The sequence below is a fragment of the Oncorhynchus clarkii genome, chromosome 3 (assembly GCF_045791955.1).
Source record: "Oncorhynchus clarkii lewisi isolate Uvic-CL-2024 chromosome 3, UVic_Ocla_1.0, whole genome shotgun sequence".
Classification (NCBI taxonomy): Eukaryota; Metazoa; Chordata; class Actinopteri; order Salmoniformes; family Salmonidae; genus Oncorhynchus; species Oncorhynchus clarkii.
The window spans coordinates 80,544,225-80,556,799 of record NC_092149.1 but is presented as its reverse complement, the minus strand read 5'-3'; the positions used below and the strand labels follow the sequence as shown (position 1 = coordinate 80,556,799).

General features: G+C 41.7%; 1 protein-coding gene across 5 annotated transcripts in view; it reads right to left on the bottom strand.

The window, feature by feature from the left end:
• LOC139406173 (PTB domain-containing engulfment adapter protein 1-like) overlaps nucleotides 1-12,575 on the bottom strand; it is a 152,540-nt gene that overhangs the window by 67,120 nt on the left and 72,845 nt on the right. For all 5 annotated transcript variants that reach the window (XM_071148670.1, XM_071148668.1, XM_071148664.1 and 2 more), the window contains exon 2: nucleotides 2,518-2,620. The gene's annotated coding sequence lies outside the window, so the exon portion shown is untranslated. The remainder of the gene's footprint in view (nucleotides 1-2,517; nucleotides 2,621-12,575) is intronic.

Here is a 12,575-nt window from a genome sequence, read left to right as displayed (position 1 = left end):
TTCAGATGGCCCAAAGTTACAACTTTGAACGTAGCGATTGGTGCTTTGGAAACACTGAAGTACAGACTGACTAATGGGAACAGGTCTACAACTTCATCCGTAAACTGTCAAATTATCGTAAATAAGTAACAAGCTAAATGTCCAGGAATTGTGACTGTCCTCAGCTAAACATCTTGCCTCGTGCATGACAATACATCTCCTCAGTGCACATGATACAGTGCCTTGCAAAAGTTTTCAACCCCTTGGTGTTTTTCCTATTTTGTTGCATTACAACCTGCATTTTAAATCAATTTTTATTCCATGTAATGGATATACACAAAACAGTCCAAATTGGTAAAGTGACATTTTAAAAAATGACTTGTTTCAAAAGATTATACAAAATGAAAAACTGAAAAGTGGTGCGTGCATATGTATTCACCCCCTTTTCAATGAAGCCCACAAATAAGATATGGTGCAACCAATTACATCCAGAAGTCACATAATTAGTTAAATAAAGTCCAGCTGTGTGCAATCTAAGTGTCATATGATCTGTCACATGATCTCAGTATATATACACCTGTTCTGAAAGGCCCCAAAGTCTGCATCACCACTAAGCAAGGGGCACCACCAAGCAAGCGGCACTGAAGACCAAGGAGCTCTCCAAACAGGTCAGGGACAAAGTCGTGCGAGAAGTACAGATCAGGGTTGGCCCCCCAAAAACATCTGAAACTTTGAACATCCCACGGAGCACCATTAAATCCATTGTTAAAAAAATAGAAAGAATAATGCACCACAACAAATCTACCAAGAGAGGGCCGCCCACCAAAACTCATGGACCAGGCAAAGAGGGCATTAATCAGAGAGGCAACAAAGAGACCAACGATAACCCTGAAGGAGCTCTACAGCGGAGATTGGAGTATTTGTCCATAGGACCATTCGAAGCTGTACACTCCACAGAGCTGGGCTTCACGGAGGAGTGGCCAGAAAAAAATAAGCAAACATGTTTGGTGTTCACCAAAGGGCATGTGGGAAACTCCCCAAACATATGGAAGAAGGCACTCTGGTCAGATGAGACTAAAATTGAGCTTTTTGGCCATCAAGGAAAATGCTATGTCTGGTGCAAACCCAATACCTCTCATCACCCTGAGAACATCATCCCCACGGTGAAGCATGGTGGTGGCAGCATCATGCTGTGGGGATTTTTTTCATCGGCAGGGACTGGGAAACTGATCAAAATTCAAGGAATGATGGATGGCGCTAAATACAGGGAAATTATTGAGGGAAACCTGTTTCAGTCTTCCAGCGATTTGAGACTGGGACAGCGGTTCACCTTCCAGCAAAACAATGACCCTGAGCATACTGCTAAAGCAACACTGGAGTGGTTCAAGTTGAAACATTTAAATGTCTTGGAATGGCCTAGTCAAAGCCTAGACCTCAATCCAATTGAGAATATGCGGTATAACATGAATATTGCTGTACACCAGTGGAACCCATCCAACTTGAAGGAGCTGGAGCAGTTTTGCCTTGAAGAATGGGCAAAAATCCCAGTGGCTAGATGTGCCAAGCTTATGGAGACATACGCCAAGAGGAATGCAGCTGTAATTGCTGCAAAAGGTGTCTCTACAAAGTATTGACTATGAGGGGGTGAATAGCTAGTTATGTACGCTCAAGTTTTCAGTTTGTCTTATTTCTTGTTTGTTTCACAAAAAAAAATATTTTGCATCTTACAGTGGTAGACATGTTTTGTAAATCAAATGATACAAACCCCTCAAAAATCTATTTTAATTCCAGGTTGTAAGGCCACAAAATAGGAAAAATGCCAAGGGGGGGGGGGGGGTGAGTACCTTCACAAGCCACTGTAGCAGGCCTCTTCCTTTTACATTGAAATTGCCTGAGGATTAGAGATGTGCGTTTCACCAGCAGTGAGACTGCTGCTTTCACTGGTGGCACACGCTCATAAATCTCAGAGAAGGATTCCAACGACCCGTTTATGGCCAAAATCTACTTCAATAATTTAGCTCTAATCTTCGCCACTGTTTCTGCATGATAAGAAATGTCTTTAGTTAGATGCAATAGCTGTCCAAGTTGTTTAGAATAGCCCATATTTTACTGCCGGAGACTGTTTTAAATGTGTTGAATTCTCTGTGAAGCCAGAGGCTGGACTGTGAAACTGTATCCCAAGTTGGAACATAATTTAGGAAAAAAATATGGACACAGGTCAAAGCATACTGTGTAAGAGGCTTAATCAACTGTCATTAAAATGTCACTTATTTGTGGATATGGGCTACTGGGCTGAAAGGACATGACCGGGATACACAGTCACTGTCATATACTGAGATCACTTTATGGTATAAATGGCAGTCTTTGCCCCCCAAAAGAACTGTTGAAGAATGTAAATATGCTGTTGTTGTATCACAAACACTGAGCACATAATGATTGCTTTGGGAGCTCCTGGGGTGAGTTAGATTTGAAGACAGGCTGCAATCAAGTGTCTAGGACAGCTCCAGAGTATGTAAGATAACAGATGAAATGACTTACCAATACTTTTGACTGTGAACAACCAGGATGCTCTGTTGGGCCTCACTCATCTAATGGCCTAAGAATTCTCATAAGTGCTGTCTTCTCATGAGCACTGTGTCCTCTGTAGGGGTGGGGGAGAAGAATAAAGTTTAGTCTTACAGCATTGAGGCTTTAGGTAAAACTGAGTTATTATTCAAAGAATTGATTCTGTACCGTCAACCGCCATTGGTCGATACCAAACAAGACCAAGAGAATATAGCCTACACAAAATAAATAAGTGCAAACGACAGTTTGAGTCGTTTATCCATCTGAAACCTCCAGATTACGGTAATATTTAAATAGCCCCCGTGTCAAATACCTCAGGAAAAACCAGACAGGCATACGTACATACACTACCCCAAAATAGAAAAATAGCCAGTCAGAAAAAGTCAGTGAACTCTGGGACTTGCGTACCAGACCATATTGAAAGTAAAATATATGTTGCATAATATATATGTACAGTGCCTTGCGAAAGTATTCGGCCCCCTTGAACTTTGCGACCTTTTGCCACATTTCAGGCTTCAAACATAAAGATATAAAACTGTATTTTTTTGTGAAGAATCAACAACAAGTGGGACACAATCATGAAGTGGAATGACATTTATTGGATATTTCAAACTTTTTTAACAAATCAAAAACTGAAAAATTGGGCGTGCAAAATTATTCAGCCCCATTAATTCATTGAATTTAGATCTCAATATGGTTATGCTTTTGGCAGTAATCACAATGATAGTAATATTAGTTGTACTTTTGGCAGTAATCATAATAATATACGTTTTATAGATTTATGCATACTCTCATGCAAATGTTTTCTTGCCTCGGATTGCAAGAGAAATGAGTTGAGAACAAAGAACATTCAAGGAATCATCTACTGTCCTTATGCGTCTCACTTGAATAACCCTTGTAATCAAAACAGAAACACTCAGAAAGTCCATGTGATACATTTTCTCTAGCCAGAGAAAGATTAGGAGTTTGTATTATAACACATCCTTTTGTTTTTGGGGGGAATCTGGAGATGAATTGACAGTGTGAGAAGGAGTACAGGTTTTTACTTTGGCAGGATATTTATCTGCAGAAACACTGAAATAGCTACATTAAGTTTGTCTAATCCAACTATGGAATGGAAGGTCTATTTCCTCTCAGTCTTTAAAATAAATAAATATAAATATATATATCAATAATAATGTTTTATATATATACAGTGCCTTGCGAAAGTATTCGGCCCCCTTGAACTTTGCGACCTTTTGCCACATTTCAGGCTTTAAACATAAAGATATAAAACTGTATTTTTTTGTGAAGAATCAACAACAAGTGGGACACAATCATGAAGTGGAACGACATTTATTGGATATTTCAAACTTTTTTAACAAATCAAAAACTGAAAAATTGGGCGTGCAAAATTATTCAGCCCCTTTACTTTCAGTGCAGCAAACTCTCTCCAGAAGTTCAGTGAGGATCTCTGAATGATCCAATGTTGACCTAAATGACTAATGATGATAAATACAATCCACCTGTGTGTAATCAAGTCTCCGTATAAATGCACCTGCACTGTGATAGTCTCAGAGGTCCGTTAAAAGCGCAGAGAGCATCATGAAGAACAAGGAACACACCAGGCAGGTCCGAGATACTGTTGTGACGTTTAAAACCGGATTTGGATACAAAAAGATTTCCCAAGCTTTAAACATCCCAAGGAGCACTGTGCAAGCGATAATATTGAAATGGAAGGAGTATCAGACCACTGCAAATCTACCAAGACCTGGCCGTCCCTCTAAACTTTCAGCTCATACAAGGAGAAGACTGATCAGAGATGCAGCCAAGAGGCCCATGATCACTCTGGATGAACTGCAGAGATCTACAGCTGAGGTGGGAGACTCTGTCCATAGGACAACAATCAGTCGTATATTGCACAAATCTGGCCTTTATGGAAGAGTGGCAAGAAGATAGCCATTTCTTAAAGATATCCATAAAAAGTGTTGTTTAAAGTTTGCCACAAGCCACCTGGGAGACACCAAACATGTGGAAGAAGGTGCTCTGGTCAGATGAAACCAAAATTGAACTTTTTGGCAACAATGCAAAACGTTGTGTTTGGCGTAAAAGCAACACAGCTGAACACACTATCCCCACTGTCAAACATGGTGGTGGCAGCATCATGGTTTGGGCCTGCTTTTCTTCAGCAGGGACAGGGAAGATGGTTAAAATTGATGGGAAGATGGATGGAGCCAAATACAGGACCATTCTGGAAGAAAACTGATGGAGTCTGCAAAAGACCTGAGACTGGGACGGAGATTTGTCTTCCAACAAGACAATGATCCAAAACATAAAGCAACATCTACAATGGAATGGTTCAAAAATAAACATATCCAGGTGTTAGAATGGCCAAGTCAAAGTCCAGACCTGAATCCAATCGAGAATCTGTGGAAAGAACTGAAAACTGCTGTTCACAAATGCTCTCCATCCAACCTCACTGAGCTCGAGCTGTTTTGCAAGGAGGAATGGGAAAAAATGTCAGTCTCTCGATGTGCAAAACTGATAGACATACCCCAAGCGACTTACAGCTGTAATCGCAGCAAAAGGTGGCGCTACAAAGTATTTTAACTTAAACTCGGAGAAAACAGAGATGCTTGTTTTAGGTCCCAAGAAACAAAGAGATCTTCTGTTGAATCTGACAATTAATATTGATGGTTGTACAGTCGTCTCAAATACAACTGTGAAGGACCTCTGTGTTACTCTGGACCCTAATCTCACTTTTGACGAACATATCAAGACTGTTTCAAGGACAGCTTTTTTCCCATCTACGTAACATTGCAAAAATCAGAAACTTTCTATCCAAAAATGATGCAGAAAAATGTATCCATGCTTTTGTTACTTCTAGGTTAGACTACTGCAATGCTTTACTTTCCGGCTACCCGGATAAAGCACTAAATAAACTTCAGGTAGTGCTAAATACGGCTGCTAGAATCCTGACTAGAACCAAAACATTTGATCATATTACTGCAGTGCTAGCCTTCCTACACTGGCTTCCTGTTAAAGCAAGGGCTGATTTCAAGGTTTTACTGCTAATCTACAAATCATTACATGGGCTTGCTCCTAACTATCTTTCTGATTTGGTCCTGCCGTACATACCTACACGTACGCTACGGTCACAAGATGCAGGCCTTCTAATTGTCCCTAGAATTTCTAAGCAAACAGCTGGAGGCAGGGATTTCTCCAAAAGAGCTCCATTTTTATAGAATGGTCTGCCTACTCATGTGAGAGACGCAGACTCGGTCTCAACCTTTAAGTCTTTACTGAAGACTCTTCTCTTTAAGTGTGGTCTGGCCCAGGAGTGTGAAGGTGAACGGAAAGGCTCTTGAGCAACGAACCGCCCTTACTGTCTCTGCCTGGCCGGTTCCCCTCTCTCCACTGGGATTATCTGCTTCTAACCCTATTATAGGGGCTGAGTTACTGGCTTACTGGTGCTCTTTCATGCCGTCCCTAGGAGGGGTGCGTCACTTGAGTGGGTTGAGTCACTGATGTGACCCCCCTTTTGTTGTGACGTGGCAGAGATCTTCGTGGGCTATACTCGGCCTTGTCTCAGGATGGTAAGTTGGTGGTTGAAGATATCCCTCTAGTGGTGTGGGGGCTGTGCTTTGGCAAAGTGGGTGGGGTTATATCCTTCCTGTTTGGCCCTGTCCGAGGGTATCTTCGGATGGGGCCACAGTCTCACCTGACCCCCCCTGTCTCAGCCTCCAGCGTCCCACCTCGACAACAGCCAATGAGATTGCAGGGCGCCAAATTTCAAAACAACAGAAATCCCCAAATTAAAATTCCTAAAACATACAAGTATTATACACCATTATAAATATAAACTTCTTGTAAATCCAACCACAGTGTCTGATTTCAAAAAGTCTTTACTGCGAAAGCACACCATGCGATTATGTTAGGTCAGCACCTATTGACAGAAAACCATACAGCCATTTTCCAGCCAAGGAGAGGGCTCACAAAAGTCAGAAATAGCGATTAAATTAACTTCTTTGGGGTAGGGGGCAGTATTTTCACGTCCGGATGAAAAGCGTGCCCAGGGAAACTGCCTGATACTCAGGCCCAGATGCTAGGATATGCATATTAGTATATTTGGATAGAAAACACTCTGAAGTTTCTAAAACTGTTTGAATGATGTCTGTGAGTAGAACAGAACTCATATGGCAGGCAAAAACCTGAGATAAAATCCAACCAGTAAGTGGGAAATCTGAGGTTTGTAGGTTTTCCAGTCTTAGCCTATACAATATACAGTGTCTGTCATATTGCACTTCCTAAGGCTTCCACTAGATGTCAACAGTCTGTAGAACCTTGTTGCAGGCTACTACTGTGAAGTGGGAGAGAATGAGAGCTGATTGAGTCATGGGTCTGCCAGAAGGCCATGTGCTCAGTCAGTCGAGCACCTGTGAGAATTAGTTCCGTTCCCTTTAATTTCTAAAGACAAAGGAATTCTGCGGTTGAAACATTATTGAAGATGTATTATAAAAACATCCTAAAGATTGATTATATACATCATTTGACATGTTTCTACGAACTTTAATATCACTTTTTTGACTTTGTCTGGACCTAGTGCTTGCGCTTTTCGATAACTGTACTAAATGCGTGAACAAAAAGGAGGTATTTGGACATTAATGATTGACTTTATCGAACAAAACTAACATTTATTGTGGAACTGGGATTCCTGGGAGTGCATTCTGATGAAGATCATCAAAGGTAAGTTAATATTTATAATGCTATTTCTGACTTTTGTTGACTCCATAACATGTTTTGGTCTCTGAGCACTGTACTCAGATTATTCCATGGTGTGCTTTTTCCGTAAAGCTTTTTTGAAATCTGACAGAGCGGTTGCATTAAGGAGAAGTATATCTTTAATTCCATGCGTAACAGTTGTATTTTCATCAACATTTATTATGAGTATTTCTGTAAATTCACTTGGCTCTTTGCACATTCACCGGATGTTTTGGAGGCAAAACATAACGCTCCAATGTAAACAGAGATTTTTGGATATAAATATGAATTTATCAAACAAAACAAACATGTACTGTGTAACATGAAGTCCTATGAGTGCCATCTGATAAAGATCATCAAAAGGTTAGTGATTCATTTTATCTCTATTTCAGATTTTTGTGACTCCTCTCTTTGGCCCGAAAAATGGCTGTTTTTTTAACTAGGTTTTTTTGTGGACACTGGTGGGATTAACAACAAGTTTATCTTTAAAATGGTGTATAATACGTTAGCGTTAATCACTAACCTTTGATGAGCTTCATCAGATGGCACTCATAGGACTTCATGTTACACAATACATGTATGTTTTGTTCGATAAAGTTCATATTTATATCCAAAAATCTCAGTTTACATTTGTGCGTTATGTTCAGAAATGCATTGTCCCAAACAAACATCCGGACAAAGTGCAGAGAGACAATAAATGTTTGTTTTGTTCGGTAATATCCCTCGTTATGACCAAAAACCTCCTTTTTGTTCGCATGTTTTTTCCAATAATCCAAATGCTCAAGGCGGAACTCAAGGCAATAAGTCCAGACGAAAAGGTTTTAAAAAGTACAATAAAAGTTAGTAGAAACATGCCAAACGATATTTAAAATCAATCCTCCGGTTGTTTTTGTCATAAAAATGCAATAATATTTCAACTGGACAAAAGCTTTGTCAATAGGAAAGGAGAAACAAGAAAGGCGCGTTCCCGGGCGCATGGCTGGTGTCTGGAAATTTCTACTGGCCTCTCATTGAAAGTGCTGTATCTCCCTCATTTATCAGAGTAAAAGCATGAAACAAAGCCTAACTGCCCACATGTAGAAGAAGCCATAGAGCTTGTGAACTGGGTCCTAAGTCTTTGTATGGTGGATAGGCTTTCAATGGAAAAACAGCCTTTCAAAATAATAGTACTTCCTGGTTGGATTTTCCTCGGGTTTTCGCCTGCCATATCAGGTCTGTTATACTCTTATACTCACATACATTATTTTAACAGTTTTGGAAACTTTAGAGTGTTTTCTATCCTAATCTGTCAATTATATGCATATTCTAGCATATGGGCCTGAGAAATAGGCCATTTACTTTGGGAACGTTATTTTTACAAACATAAAAATTGTGCCCCCTAGCCCCTAAAGTTTAGGGGACTGTCTCGCCTGCTCCCGCTCTTCCTCCCCCTGGCACTCGAGGGCACCAATATCCCCAGCATTACGCACTTAAGCCACCATCAGTACGCACACCTGCCTTCCCCCCGTCACGCGCATCAGCGATCATTGGACTCAATTTACTTGTCATTATCTTATATCTATCTGTCTGTATCTATCTGTCAGGATTAATTGTGTCATGTCATATCTGTTACTCTGTTCCTGTCTCCTTGTCTGTTCCCGAATAAATGTCTGACTCTCTGTACCTGCTTCTCCTGTCCGGCGTCGGCCCTTACATAGTGAGATACTGCAGACATACTGTGGTGTCATTTTATTACCAGCCATAGACCCAAACGAAGACGAATTTAGCTGCATGTGTAAAGCAGTCTTCCAGGCAAAGGGTGGCTATTTGAAGAATCTCAAATATGTATTTTGATTTGTTTACATGATTCCATGTGTGTTATTTCATATTTGAAGTCTTCATTATTATTCTACAATGTAGGGAGTATTAAAAATGAAAAACCCAGGAATGAGTAGGTCTTCTAAAACCTTTGACCGGTAGTGTCGGTGTCCAAGTGGGAAAAGTCAGTGTGGAGTGCAATAGAGATTGTGTCATCTGTGGATCTGTTGGTGCAGTATGTGAATTGGAGTGGGTCCAGTGTGCCTGGGATGGTGGTGTTATGAGCCATGACCAATCTTTCAAAGCAGAGGTCAGATACCTTGCAGTGTGGTGCCTGGAAAACAACCTCTCCCTCAACATCAGCAAGACAAAGCAGCTGATGATCATGGACTACCGGAAACAGAGGGCCGACCACACCCCCATTTACATCCATAAGTCTGTAGTGGAGCGGGTCGAGGTCTTCTTGTCCCTCGGTATCCACATCACTAGAATCTATCATGGTCCAAACACACCAAAGCAGTAGTGAAGGCACGACAACACCTCTTCCCCATCAGGAACTCAAAAGATTTGGCATGGGCCCTCAGATCCTTCAAAATGTTTTACAGCTATACCATTGAGAGCATCTTGACTGGCTGCATCACTGTATGGTATGGCAACTGCTTGGCATCCGATGGGAATGCGCTACAGAAGGTAGTGTATACAGCCCAGTACCTCACTTATTACAAATGTAGCGAAACGCTTGTGTCTAGTTCCAACAGTGCAGCAATATCTAACAAGTCAACAACAACTACCTAATACACACAAATCTAAGTAAAGGGATGGAATAATAATATGTACATATAAATATATGGATGAGCAATGACTGTACGACATAGGCAAGATGCCACAGATGGTATAAAATACAGTATATACATATGGGATGAGTAATACAAGATACGTAAACATCATTAGTGGAATTAATAAAGTTACTAGTGATCCATTTGTTAGAATGGCCAATGATTTCAAGTCTGTATGTTGGCAGCAGCCTCTGTGTTAGTGATGGATCTAACATTCTGATGGCCTTGAGATAGAAGCTATTTTTCCAGTCTCTCGGTCCCAGCTTTAAAGCACTTGTACTGACGTCGCCTTCTGGATTGTAGCAGGGTGAACAGGCAGTGGCTCGGGTGGTTGTTATCCTTTTGGCCTTCCTATGACATCGGGTGCTGTATGTGTCCTGGAGGACAGGTAGTTTACCTTCTGGAGAGCCCTGCGATTCTGAGCGGTGTGGTTGCCGTACCAGGCGGTGAAATTTTGAGGGTTTTAGGTGACAAGCCAAATTTCTTCTGTTGCGCCTTCTCAACGGCACCGAACGAGATGGCTGCAGTTTAACGATCCCGTAACCAATTGTACTATTGTGTATGTTTTTCGCGTTAATTGTAACTTGTTTTGTACATAATGTTTCTGCCAACTTGTCTTATGACCGAAAAGAGCTTCTTGATATCAGGGCAACGATTACTAACCCCGTACTGAAGGAATTCTTCCACGAGTCAGATGGGAAGGATTTACACCAGACACCCAACAAGGCCCTCATCCCCGTCATTCACAGGAGGAAAAGACGGAGGAATTGTGGACGACGGCCCAGGTGCCTTGTAAGGACCCGTCGCCGAGAGGGTAATCTACCGTCACCGGCGGTCCCATTAGCCAACTTAATCGATAGTGAAATAGACCAACAGGACATTAAATACTGTAATATATTATGTTTCACCGAGTCATGGCTGAACGACATGATAAAGAGCTGCCGGGTTTAAAGCCTTTTCGACAGGATAGAACAGAGGCCTCTAGTAAGACAAGGGGAGGCAGCCTATGCATATTTGTATAGAACAGCTGGTGCAAGAAAGCTAAGGAAGTCTCGAGGCTTTGCTCACCTGAGGTAGAGCATATCATAAGCTGTAGACCATACTATTTACCAAGACAGTATACATCTACATTTTTCATAGCTATCTATATACCACCACAGACTGACACTGGCACTAAGACCTCACTCAATGAGTTGTACACGGCCATAAGCAAACAGGAAAACACTCATCCACAGGTGGCGCTCTTAGTGGCCGGGGACTTTAATGCAGGGAAACTCAAATCAGTTTTACCTAATTTCTATCAGCATGTTAAATGTGCAACCAGAGGGTAAAAAATAAAAAATAAACTCTAGACTACCTTTACTCCACACACAGGTCTCCCTCCATTTGGCAAATCTGACCATAATTCTATCCTCCTGATTCCTGCTTACAAGCAAAACTAAAAAGCAGGATTCACCAGTAGCACAGACTGGAATATGTTCTGGGATTCTTCTGATCGCATTGAGGATGTTACGCACGCCTCTTGGTGGAGGGAACAAAACACCCTGCTACACTCAACTCCCCATGGAGTGAAAGAGGTATGTGATTGTAGGTGCGGGTAAGGATGACAGAAGCAGAGAATATTACCGTTTACTGGGAATTTCCTTAACACAGAAATTGTGGGGAAAAGGGACTGGACGGAAACAAAGCAAAAGTTAAAGAGTCCTCTCCTACCTACCCATTACTTACCTAATCTTAACGCCACCTAACGCGCTAACCAAAATACAGGGGGAAGTCCGCCCAGGTCTTAACTAGTGTGCATAGACAGAGTTCATACAATGGGAACATGTATGCCCACAGGCCTCTTGCCTAAGCACTCCCAAGGTGCCTCCCCCTTCCTCCCTGGGAACAAATGAAACAGAATAATACAAACATAAATTAACCAAGTTCAATAAGCAAAAACACTGAGTCCTATTGGCACGAGTCCTATTGGCACACACATACCTCAGAAGTAGCGGCTACAAAATATTTTCAACAAAACTATCTCTGCGCAACAATCAACATGGGACAACCAAGAAACTCTGTCTCCTAACAAAGGAACACTGGCTTTTATTCAGCTGCAGAAGGAGTTTGTAATTGCCGACAGCTGCATCCCCTAATGAGAGGGCGGGATCAGAGCGCCAATCTGCAATGGGGCCGACCAATCAGCTGCTTGGGGGAATCCAGGAAGCCATTCCCTGAAATACACACATACATAAACACAGAACGTAACAGAGGAGTACACCATATCAGTCACTGGCTTCATTTACAAGTGCATCAATGACTTTGTCCCCACAGTGATCGTACGTACATACCCCAACCAGAAGCCATGGATTACAGGCAACATCCACACTGAGCTAAAGGGTAGAGCTGCAGATTTCAAGGAGCGGGACTCTAACACGGAAGCTTATAAGAAATCCTGCTATGCCCTCCGACAAACCATCAAACAGGACTAAGACTGAATCATACTACACCGGCTCCGACGCTCGGCAGATGTGGCAGGGCTTGCAAACTATTACAGACTACAATGGAAAGCACAGCCACAAGCTGCCCAGTGACATGAACCTACCAGATGAGCTAAATTACTTCTATGCTCGCATCGAGGCAAGTAACACTGAAACATGTATGAGAGCATTAGCC